Source organism: Megalopta genalis, unplaced genomic scaffold, assembly GCF_051020955.1.
Source record: "Megalopta genalis isolate 19385.01 unplaced genomic scaffold, iyMegGena1_principal scaffold0443, whole genome shotgun sequence".
In the NCBI taxonomy this organism is placed as follows: Eukaryota; Metazoa; Arthropoda; class Insecta; order Hymenoptera; family Halictidae; genus Megalopta; species Megalopta genalis.
In genome coordinates this window covers 80,001-92,500 of record NW_027476512.1, presented here as the reverse complement: position 1 = coordinate 92,500, position 12,500 = coordinate 80,001, and positions in this window count along the sequence as shown.

The following is a 12,500-nucleotide window of genomic DNA, read 5'->3' as shown; positions in this document are numbered from 1 at the left end:
ATGAGTGTAAACCGCTGCGGCAACAGACCGCCCGGCCGTGCTGTTGTAACATAGCGCGTGAACGAACGAAAAAAATTTTTATAGTAAACATTAAAATAAATTACACTACCGTAAACTAGACAAAAAATTACACATTTTTTCCCAATATGAAAATTTTCACAAACTTTTTAAAGTCCCATCGCATCGAGTAAACTTTTTTAATAACGCGTCCGCACGATTCTAAATGCTTAATCCATATGTGAAATCGTTCACTGATCACGAATATCGTATTTAAAAAAATTACAAAAATTTATTTTTCAAAATAATCAAAAAAAACCGAAAAATCACAAGAGTAAAGTACCATTATTTTAAACAACATGTCGTTCTAAATGCTTAATCCCTATGTAAAAAAGTTATTTAAGCAAGAATATGTAATTGAAAAAAATTAGAAAAATTTATTTTAGCCGTAAATCGAAAATAATGGGGACACCGGAGCTGTTCGAAGCGCCGAGACGCGCCGCGTACGGCCGAATATTTTCTAAGTCCCAACGTACCGATCAAGAGTAAAGTACCATTTTCCTACATTAGATTTCGTTCTAAATGCTTAATCCCTATGTAAAAACGTTAGTTAAGCAAGAATATCGTATTTTTAAAAAAATCTAATGATAGGATTTTCCAGAAAATTGAAAAAACCGAAAAATGTCAAGAGTAAAGTGCCATTTTCTGACATTAGATTTCGTTCTAAATGCTTAATCCCTATGTAGAAACGTTAGTTAAGCAAGAATATCGTATTTTTAAAAAAATCTAATGATAGGATTTTTCATAAAATTGAAAAAACCGTAAAATGTCAAGAGTAAAGTGCCCTTATTTTAAACATTATATCGTTCTAAATGCTTAATCCCTATGTAAAAAAGTTATCTAAGCAAGAATATGTTATTGAATAAAATGAGAAAAATTTATTTTAGCCGTAAATCGAAAATAATGGGGACACCGGAGCTGTTCGAAGCGCCGAGCGCGCCGCGTACGCCCGAATATTTTCTAAGTCCCAACGTACCGATCAAGAGTAAAGTACCATTTTCCTACATTAGATTTCGTTCTAAATGCTTAATCCCTATGTAAAAACGTTAGTTAAGCAAGAATATCGTATTTTAAAAAAAATCTAATGATAGGATTTTCCAGAAAATTGAAAAAACCGAAAAATGTCAAGAGTAAAGTGCCATTTTCTGACATTAGATTTCGTTCTAAATGCTTAATCCCTATGTAGAAACGTTAGTTATGCAAGATTATCGTATTTTTAAAAAAATCTAATGATAGGATTTTTCAGAAAATTGAAAAAACCGTAAAATGTCAAGAGTAAAGTGCCCTTATTTTAAACATTATATCGTTCTAAATGCTTAATCCCTATGTAAAAAAGTTATCTAAGCAAGAATATGTTATTGAATAAAATGAGAAAAATTTATTTTAGCCGTAAATCGAAAATAATGGGGACACCGGAGCTGTTCGAAGCGCCGAGCGCGCCGCGTACGCCCGAATATTTTCTAAGTCCCAACGTACCGATCAAGAGTAAAGTACCATTTTCCTACATTAGATTTCGTTCTAAATGCTTAATCCCTATGTAAAAACGTTAGTTAAGCAAGAATATCGTATTTTAAAAAAAATCTAATGATAGGATTTTCCAGAAAATTGAAAAAACCGAAAAATGTCAAGAGTAAAGTGCCATTTTCTGACATTAGATTTCGTTCTAAATGCTTAATCCCTATGTAGAAACGTTAGTTATGCAAGATTATCGTATTTTTAAAAAAATCTAATGATAGGATTTTTCAGAAAATTGAAAAAACCGTAAAATGTCAAGAGTAAAGTGCCCTTATTTTAAACATTATATCGTTCTAAATGCTTAATCCCTATGTAAAAAAGTTATCTAAGCAAGAATATGTTATTGAATAAAATGAGAAAAATTTATTTTAGCCGTAAATCGAAAATAATGGGTCGAGCGAATCGGTCGATTGCGCCGAGACGCGCTATGATGCAACAGACGAGCGATTGGAACGCCCGAATATTTTCAAAGTCCCAACGTACCGGTCAAGAGTAAAGTACCATTTTCCTACATTAGATTTCGTTCTAAATGCTTAATCCCTATGTAAAAACGTTAGTTAAGCAAGAATATCGTATTTTAAAAAAAATCTAATGATAGGATTTTCCAGAAAATTGAAAAAACCGAAAAATGTCAAGAGTAAAGTGCCATTTTCTGACATTAGATTTCGTTCTAAATGCTTAATCCCTATGTAGAAACGTTAGTTAAGCAAGAATATCGTATTTTTAAAAAAATCTAATGATAGGATTTTTCAGAAAATTGAAAAAACCGTAAAATGTCAAGAGTAAAGTGCCATTATTTTAAACAATGTATCGTTCTAAATGCTTAATACCTATGTAAAAAAGTTATTTAAGCAAGAATATGTAATTGAAAAAAATTAGAAGAATTTATTTTAGCCGTAAATCGAAAATAATGGGGACACCGGAGCTGTTCGAAGCGCCGAGACGCGCCGCGTACGGCCGAATATTTTCTAAGTCCCAACGTACCGATCAAGAGTAAAGTACCATTTTCCTACATTAGATTTCGTTCTAAATGCTTAATCCCTATGTAAAAACGTTAGTTAAGCAAGAATATCGTATTTTTAAAAAAATCTAATGATAGGATTTTCCAGAAAATTGAAAAAACCGAAAAATGTCAAGAGTAAAGTGCCATTTTCTGACATTAGATTTCGTTCTAAATGCTTAATCCCTATGTAGAAACGTTAGTTATGCAAGATTATCGTATTTTTAAAAAAATCTAATGATAGGATTTTTCAGAAAATTGAAAAAACCGTAAAATGTCAAGAGTAAAGTGCCCTTATTTTAAACATTATATCGTTCTAAATGCTTAATCCCTATGTAAAAAAGTTATCTAAGCAAGAATATGTTATTGAATAAAATGAGAAAAATTTATTTTAGCCGTAAATCGAAAATAATGGGTCGAGCGAATCGGTCGATTGCGCCGAGACGCGCTATGATGCAACAGACGAGCGATTGGAACGCCCGAATATTTTCAAAGTCCCAACGTACCGGTCAAGAGTAAAGTACCATTTTCCTACATTAGATTTCGTTCTAAATGCTTAATCCCTATGTAAAAACGTTAGTTAAGCAAGAATATCGTATTTTAAAAAAAATCTAATGATAGGATTTTCCAGAAAATTGAAAAAACCGAAAAATGTCAAGAGTAAAGTGCCATTTTCTGACATTAGATTTCGTTCTAAATGCTTAATCCCTATGTAGAAACGTTAGTTAAGCAAGAATATCGTATTTTTAAAAAAATCTAATGATAGGATTTTTCAGAAAATTGAAAAAACCGTAAAATGTCAAGAGTAAAGTGCCATTATTTTAAGCAATGTATCGTTCTAAATGCTTAATCCCTATGTAAAAAAGTTATTTAAGCAAGAATATGTAATTGAAAAAAATTAGAAGAATTTATTTTAGCCGTAAATCGAAAATAATGGGGACACCGGAGCTGTTCGAAGCGCCGAGACGCGCCGCGTACGGCCGAATATTTTCTAAGTCCCAACGTACCGATCAAGAGTAAAGTACCATTTTCCTACATTAGATTTCGTTCTAAATGCTTAATCCCTATGTAAAAACGTTAGTTAAGCAAGAATATCGTATTTTTAAAAAAATCTAATGATAGGATTTTCCAGAAAATTGAAAAAACCGAAAAATGTCAAGAGTAAAGTGCCATTTTCTGACATTAGATTTCGTTCTAAATGCTTAATCCCTATGTAGAAACGTTAGTTATGCAAGATTATCGTATTTTTAAAAAAATCTAATGATAGGATTTTTCAGAAAATTGAAAAAACCGTAAAATGTCAAGAGTAAAGTGCCCTTATTTTAAACATTATATCGTTCTAAATGCTTAATCCCTATGTAAAAAAGTTATCTAAGCAAGAATATGTTATTGAATAAAATGAGAAAAATTTATTTTAGCCGTAAATCGAAAATAATGGGTCGAGCGAATCGGTCGATTGCGCCGAGACGCGCTATGATGCAACAGACGAGCGATTGGAACGCCCGAATATTTTCAAAGTCCCAACGTACCGGTCAAGAGTAAAGTACCATTTTCCTACATTAGATTTCGTTCTAAATGCTTAATCCCTATGTAAAAACGTTAGTTAAGCAAGAATATCGTATTTTTAAAAAAATCTAATGATAGGATTTTCCAGAAAATTGAAAAAACCGAAAAATGTCAAGAGTAAAGTGCCATTTTCTGACATTAGATTTCGTTCTAAATGCTTAATCCCTATGTAGAAACGTTAGTTATGCAAGATTATCGTATTTTTAAAAAAATCTAATGATAGGATTTTTCAGAAAATTGAAAAAACCGTAAAATGTCAAGAGTAAAGTGCCCTTATTTTAAACATTATATCGTTCTAAATGCTTAATCCCTATGTAAAAAAGTTATCTAAGCAAGAATATGTTATTGAATAAAATGAGAAAAATTTATTTTAGCCGTAAATCGAAAATAATGGGTCGAGCGAATCGGTCGATTGCGCCGAGACGCGCTATGATGCAACAGACGAGCGATTGGAACGCCCGAATATTTTCAAAGTCCCAACGTACCGGTCAAGAGTAAAGTACCATTTTCCTACATTAGATTTCGTTCTAAATGCTTAATCCCTATGTAAAAACGTTAGTTAAGCAAGAATATCGTATTTTAAAAAAAATCTAATGATAGGATTTTCCAGAAAATTGAAAAAACCGAAAAATGTCAAGAGTAAAGTGCCATTTTCTGACATTAGATTTCGTTCTAAATGCTTAATCCCTATGTAGAAACGTTAGTTAAGCAAGAATATCGTATTTTTAAAAAAATCTAATGATAGGATTTTTCAGAAAATTGAAAAAACCGTAAAATGTCAAGAGTAAAGTGCCATTATTTTAAGCAATGTATCGTTCTAAATGCTTAATCCCTATGTAAAAAAGTTATTTAAGCAAGAATATGTAATTGAAAAAAATTAGAAGAATTTATTTTAGCCGTAAATCGAAAATAATGGGGACACCGGAGCTGTTCGAAGCGCCGAGACGCGCCGCGTACGGCCGAATATTTTCTAAGTCCCAACGTACCGATCAAGAGTAAAGTACCATTTTCCTACATTAGATTTCGTTCTAAATGCTTAATCCCTATGTAAAAACGTTAGTTAAGCAAGAATATCGTATTTTTAAAAAAATCTAATGATAGGATTTTCCAGAAAATTGAAAAAACCGAAAAATGTCAAGAGTAAAGTGCCATTTTCTGACATTAGATTTCGTTCTAAATGCTTAATCCCTATGTAGAAACGTTAGTTATGCAAGATTATCGTATTTTTAAAAAAATCTAATGATAGGATTTTTCAGAAAATTGAAAAAACCGTAAAATGTCAAGAGTAAAGTGCCCTTATTTTAAACATTATATCGTTCTAAATGCTTAATCCCTATGTAAAAAAGTTATCTAAGCAAGAATATGTTATTGAATAAAATTAGAAGAATTTATTTTAGCCGTAAATCGAAAATAATGGGGACACCGGAGCTGTTCGAAGCGCCGAGACGCGCCGCGTACGGCCGAATATTTTCTAAGTCCCAACGTACCGATCAAGAGTAAAGTACCATTTTCCTACATTAGATTTCGTTCTAAATGCTTAATCCCTATGTAAAAACGTTAGTTAAGCAAGAATATCGTATTTTAAAAAAAATCTAATGATAGGATTTTCCAGAAAATTGAAAAAACCGAAAAATGTCAAGAGTAAAGTGCCATTTTCTGACATTAGATTTCGTTCTAAATGCTTAATCCCTATGTAGAAACGTTAGTTATGCAAGATTATCGTATTTGTAAAAAAATCTAATGATAGGATTTTTCAGAAAATTGAAAAAACCGTAAAATGTCAAGAGTAAAGTGCCCTTATTTTAAACATTATATCGTTCTAAATGCTTAATCCCTATGTAAAAAAGTTATCTAAGCAAGAATATGTTATTGAATAAAATGAGAAAAATTTATTTTAGCCGTAAATCGAAAATAATGGGTCGAGCGAATCGGTCGATTGCGCCGAGACGCGCTATGATGCAACAGACGAGCGATTGGAACGCCCGAATATTTTCAAAGTCCCAACGTACCGGTCAAGAGTAAAGTACCATTTTCCTACATTAGATTTCGTTCTAAATGCTTAATCCCTATGTAAAAACGTTAGTTAAGCAAGAATATCGTATTTTAAAAAAAATCTAATGATAGGATTTTCCAGAAAATTGAAAAAACCGAAAAATGTCAAGAGTAAAGTGCCATTTTCTGACATTAGATTTCGTTCTAAATGCTTAATCCCTATGTAGAAACGTTAGTTAAGCAAGAATATCGTATTTTTAAAAAAATCTAATGATAGGATTTTTCAGAAAATTGAAAAAACCGTAAAATGTCAAGAGTAAAGTGCCATTATTTTAAACAATGTATCGTTCTAAATGCTTAATCCCTATGTAAAAAAGTTATTTAAGCAAGAATATGTAATTGAAAAAAATTAGAAGAATTTATTTTAGCCGTAAATCGAAAATAATGGGGACACCGGAGCTGTTCGAAGCGCCGAGCGCGCCGCGTACGCCCGAATATTTTCTAAGTCCCAACGTACCGATCAAGAGTAAAGTACCATTTTCCTACATTAGATTTCGTTCTAAATGCTTAATCCCTATGTAAAAACGTTAGTTAAGCAAGAATATCGTATTTTAAAAAAAATCTAATGATAGGATTTTCCAGAAAATTGAAAAAACCGAAAAATGTCAAGAGTAAAGTGCCATTTTCTGACATTAGATTTCGTTCTAAATGCTTAATCCCTATGTAGAAACGTTAGTTATGCAAGATTATCGTATTTTTAAAAAAATCTAATGATAGGATTTTTCAGAAAATTGAAAAAACCGTAAAATGTCAAGAGTAAAGTGCCCTTATTTTAAACATTATATCGTTCTAAATGCTTAATCCCTATGTAAAAAAGTTATCTAAGCAAGAATATGTTATTGAATAAAATGAGAAAAATTTATTTTAGCCGTAAATCGAAAATAATGGGTCGAGCGAATCGGTCGATTGCGCCGAGACGCGCTATGATGCAACAGACGAGCGATTGGAACGCCCGAATATTTTCAAAGTCCCAACGTACCGGTCAAGAGTAAAGTACCATTTTCCTACATTAGATTTCGTTCTAAATGCTTAATCCCTATGTAAAAACGTTAGTTAAGCAAGAATATCGTATTTTAAAAAAAATCTAATGATAGGATTTTCCAGAAAATTGAAAAAACCGAAAAATGTCAAGAGTAAAGTGCCATTTTCTGACATTAGATTTCGTTCTAAATGCTTAATCCCTATGTAGAAACGTTAGTTAAGCAAGAATATCGTATTTTTAAAAAAATCTAATGATAGGATTTTTCAGAAAATTGAAAAAACCGTAAAATGTCAAGAGTAAAGTGCCATTATTTTAAACAATGTATCGTTCTAAATGCTTAATCCCTATGTAAAAAAGTTATTTAAGCAAGAATATGTAATTGAAAAAAATTAGAAGAATTTATTTTAGCCGTAAATCGAAAATAATGGGGACACCGGAGCTGTTCGAAGCGCCGAGCGCGCCGCGTACGCCCGAATATTTTCAAAGTCCCAACGTACCGATCAAGAGTAAAGTACCATTTTCCTACATTAGATTTCGTTCTAAATGCTTAATCCCTATGTAAAAACGTTAGTTAAGCAAGAATATCGTATTTTAAAAAAAATCTAATGATAGGATTTTCCAGAAAATTGAAAAAACCGAAAAATGTCAAGAGTAAAGTGCCATTTTCTGACATTAGATTTCGTTCTAAATGCTTAATCCCTATGTAGAAACGTTAGTTATGCAAGATTATCGTATTTTTAAAAAAATCTAATGATAGGATTTTTCAGAAAATTGAAAAAACCGTAAAATGTCAAGAGTAAAGTGCCCTTATTTTAAACATTATATCGTTCTAAATGCTTAATCCCTATGTAAAAAAGTTATCTAAGCAAGAATATGTTATTGAATAAAATGAGAAAAATTTATTTTAGCCGTAAATCGAAAATAATGGGTCGAGCGAATCGGTCGATTGCGCCGAGACGCGCTATGATGCAACAGACGAGCGATTGGAACGCCCGAATATTTTCAAAGTCCCAACGTACCGGTCAAGAGTAAAGTACCATTTTCCTACATTAGATTTCGTTCTAAATGCTTAATCCCTATGTAAAAACGTTAGTTAAGCAAGAATATCGTATTTTAAAAAAAATCTAATGATAGGATTTTCCAGAAAATTGAAAAAACCGAAAAATGTCAAGAGTAAAGTGCCATTTTCTGACATTAGATTTCGTTCTAAATGCTTAATCCCTATGTAGAAACGTTAGTTAAGCAAGAATATCGTATTTTTAAAAAAATCTAATGATAGGATTTTTCAGAAAATTGAAAAAACCGTAAAATGTCAAGAGTAAAGTGCCATTATTTTAAGCAATGTATCGTTCTAAATGCTTAATCCCTATGTAAAAAAGTTATTTAAGCAAGAATATGTAATTGAAAAAAATTAGAAGAATTTATTTTAGCCGTAAATCGAAAATAATGGGGACACCGGAGCTGTTCGAAGCGCCGAGACGCGCCGCGTACGGCCGAATATTTTCTAAGTCCCAACGTACCGATCAAGAGTAAAGTACCATTTTCCTACATTAGATTTCGTTCTAAATGCTTAATCCCTATGTAAAAACGTTAGTTAAGCAAGAATATCGTATTTTTAAAAAAATCTAATGATAGGATTTTCCAGAAAATTGAAAAAACCGAAAAATGTCAAGAGTAAAGTGCCATTTTCTGACATTAGATTTCGTTCTAAATGCTTAATCCCTATGTAGAAACGTTAGTTATGCAAGATTATCGTATTTTTAAAAAAATCTAATGATAGGATTTTTCAGAAAATTGAAAAAACCGTAAAATGTCAAGAGTAAAGTGCCATTATTTTAAACAATGTATCGTTCTAAATGCTTAATCCCTATGTAAAAAAGTTATCTAAGCAAGAATATGTTATTGAATAAAATGAGAAAAATTTATTTTAGCCGTAAATCGAAAATAATGGGTCGAGCGAATCGGTCGATTGCGCCGAGACGCGCTATGATGCAACAGACGAGCGATTGGAACGCCCGAATATTTTCAAAGTCCCAACGTACCGATCAAGAGTAAAGTACCATTTTCCTACATTAGATTTCGTTCTAAATGCTTAATCCCTATGTAAAAACGTTAGTTAAGCAAGAATATCGTATTTTAAAAAAAATCTAATGATAGGATTTTCCAGAAAATTGAAAAAACCGAAAAATGTCAAGAGTAAAGTGCCATTTTCTGACATTAGATTTCGTTCTAAATGCTTAATCCCTATGTAGAAACGTTAGTTAAGCAAGAATATCGTATTTTTAAAAAAATCTAATGATAGGATTTTTCATAAAATTGAAAAAACCGTAAAATGTCAAGAGTAAAGTGCCCTTATTTTAAACATTATATCGTTCTAAATGCTTAATCCCTATGTAAAAAAGTTATCTAAGCAAGAATATGTTATTGAATAAAATGAGAAAAATTTATTTTAGCCGTAAATCGAAAATAATGGGTCGAGCGAATCGGTCGATTGCGCCGAGACGCGCTATGATGCAACAGACGAGCGATTGGAACGCCCGAATATTTTCAAAGTCCCAACGTACCGATCAAGAGTAAAGTACCATTTTCCTACATTAGATTTCGTTCTAAATGCTTAATCCCTATGTAAAAACGTTAGTTAAGCAAGAATATCGTATTTTTAAAAAAATCTAATGATAGGATTTTCCAGAAAATTGAAAAAACCGAAAAATGTCAAGAGTAAAGTGCCATTTTCTGACATTAGATTTCGTTCTAAATGCTTAATCCCTATGTAGAAACGTTAGTTATGCAAGATTATCGTATTTTTAAAAAAATCTAATGATAGGATTTTTCAGAAAATTGAAAAAACCGTAAAATGTCAAGAGTAAAGTGCCCTTATTTTAAACATTATATCGTTCTAAATGCTTAATCCCTATGTAAAAAAGTTATCTAAGCAAGAATATGTTATTGAATAAAATGAGAAAAATTTATTTTAGCCGTAAATCGAAAATAATGGGTCGAGCGAATCGGTCGATTGCGCCGAGACGCGCTATGATGCAACAGACGAGCGATTGGAACGCCCGAATATTTTCAAAGTCCCAACGTACCGGTCAAGAGTAAAGTACCATTTTCCTACATTAGATTTCGTTCTAAATGCTTAATCCCTATGTAAAAACGTTAGTTAAGCAAGAATATCGTATTTTAAAAAAATCTAATGATAGGATTTTCCAGAAAATTGAAAAAACCGAAAAATGTCAAGAGTAAAGTGCCCTTATTTTAAACATTATATCGTTCTAAATGCTTAATCCCTATGTAAAAAAGTTATCTAAGCAAGAATATGTTATTGAATAAAATGAGAAAAATTTATTTTAGCCGTAAATCGAAAATAATGGGTCGAGCGAATCGGTCGATTGCGCCGAGACGCGCTATGATGCAACAGACGAGCGATTGGAACGCCCGAATATTTTCAAAGTCCCAACGTACCGGTCAAGAGTAAAGTACCATTTTCCTACATTAGATTTCGTTCTAAATGCTTAATCCCTATGTAAAAACGTTAGTTAAGCAAGAATATCGTATTTTAAAAAAATCTAATGATAGGATTTTCCAGAAAATTGAAAAAACCGAAAAATGTCAAGAGTAAAGTGCCATTTTCTGACATTAGATTTCGTTCTAAATGCTTAATCCCTATGTAGAAACGTTAGTTATGCAAGATTATCGTATTTTTAAAATAATCTAATGATAGGATTTTTCAGAAAATTGAAAAAACCGTAAAATGTCAAGAGTAAAGTGCCCTTATTTTAAACATTATATCGTTCTAAATGCTTAATCCCTATGTAAAAAAGTTATCTAAGCAAGAATATGTTATTGAATAAAATGAGAAAAATTTATTTTAGCCGTAAATCGAAAATAATGGGTCGAGCGAATCGGTCGATTGCGCCGAGACGCGCCATGATGCAACAGACGAGCGATTGGAACGCCCGAATATTTTCAAAGTCCCAACGTACCGGTCAAGAGTAAAGTACCATTTTCCTACATTAGATTTCGTTCTAAATGCTTAATCCCTATGTAAAAACGTTAGTTAAGCAAGAATATCGTATTTTTAAAAAAATCTAATGATAGGATTTTCCAGAAAATTGAAAAAACCGAAAAATGTCAAGAGTAAAGTGCCATTTTCTGACATTAGATTTCGTTCTAAATGCTTAATCCCTATGTAGAAACGTTAGTTAAGCAAGAATATCGTATTTTTAAAAAAATCTAATGGTAGGATTTTTCAGAAAATTGAAAAAACCGTAAAATGTCAAGAGTAAAGTGCCCTTATTTTAAACATTATATCGTTCTAAATGCTTAATCCCTATGTAAAAACGTTAGTTAAGCAAGAACATCGTATTTTTAAAAAAATCTAATGATAGGATTTTCCAGAAAATTGAAAAAACCGAAAAATGTCAAGAGTAAAGTGCCATTTTCTGACATTAGATTTCGTTCTAAATGCTTAATCCCTATGTAGAAACGTTAGTTAAGCAAGAATATCGTATTTTTAAAAAAATCTAATGGTAGGATTTTTCAGAAAATTGAAAAAACCGTAAAATGTCAAGAGTAAAGTGCCCTTATTTTAAACATTATATCGTTCTAAATGCTTAATCCCTATGTAAAAAAGTTATCTAAGCAAGAATATGTTATTGAATAAAATGAGAAAAATTTATTTTAGCCGTAAATCGAAAAAAAGACTGTTCGTTTCTCTGTCTCTCTCGCGCGATCGAAGTATTGATGTTTCCCGGCAATGTAATGGGATATTAATTAAACTTTATACACGAAATTACTCGTTTTGATCCCCGCTACACAGCCGTATACTTTTTATAATTTTGTGGAATCGGGAACCTTGAAATATTTAACATAACGCGGATCGACTGTCTCTGTCTCTTTCTAGATCGGAATAATCGATGTTTCCCGGCAAACTAATGGGATATTAATTATACTTTATACACGAAATTACTCGTTTTGATCCCCGCTACACAGCCGTATACTTTTTATAATTTTGTGGAATCGGTAACCTTGAAATATTTAACATAACGCGGATCGACTGTCTCTGTCTCTTTCTAGATCGGAATAATCGATGTTTCCCGGCAAACTATTGGGAGTTTAATTAAACTTTATACATGAAATTACTCGTTTTGATCCCCGCTACACAGCCGTATACTTTTTATAATTTTGTGGAATCGGGAACCTTGAAATATTTAACATAACGCGGATCGACTGTCTCTGTCTCTTTCTAGATCGGAATAATCGATGTTTCCCGGCAAACTATTGGGAGATTAATTAAACTTTATACACGAAATTACTCGTTTTGATCCC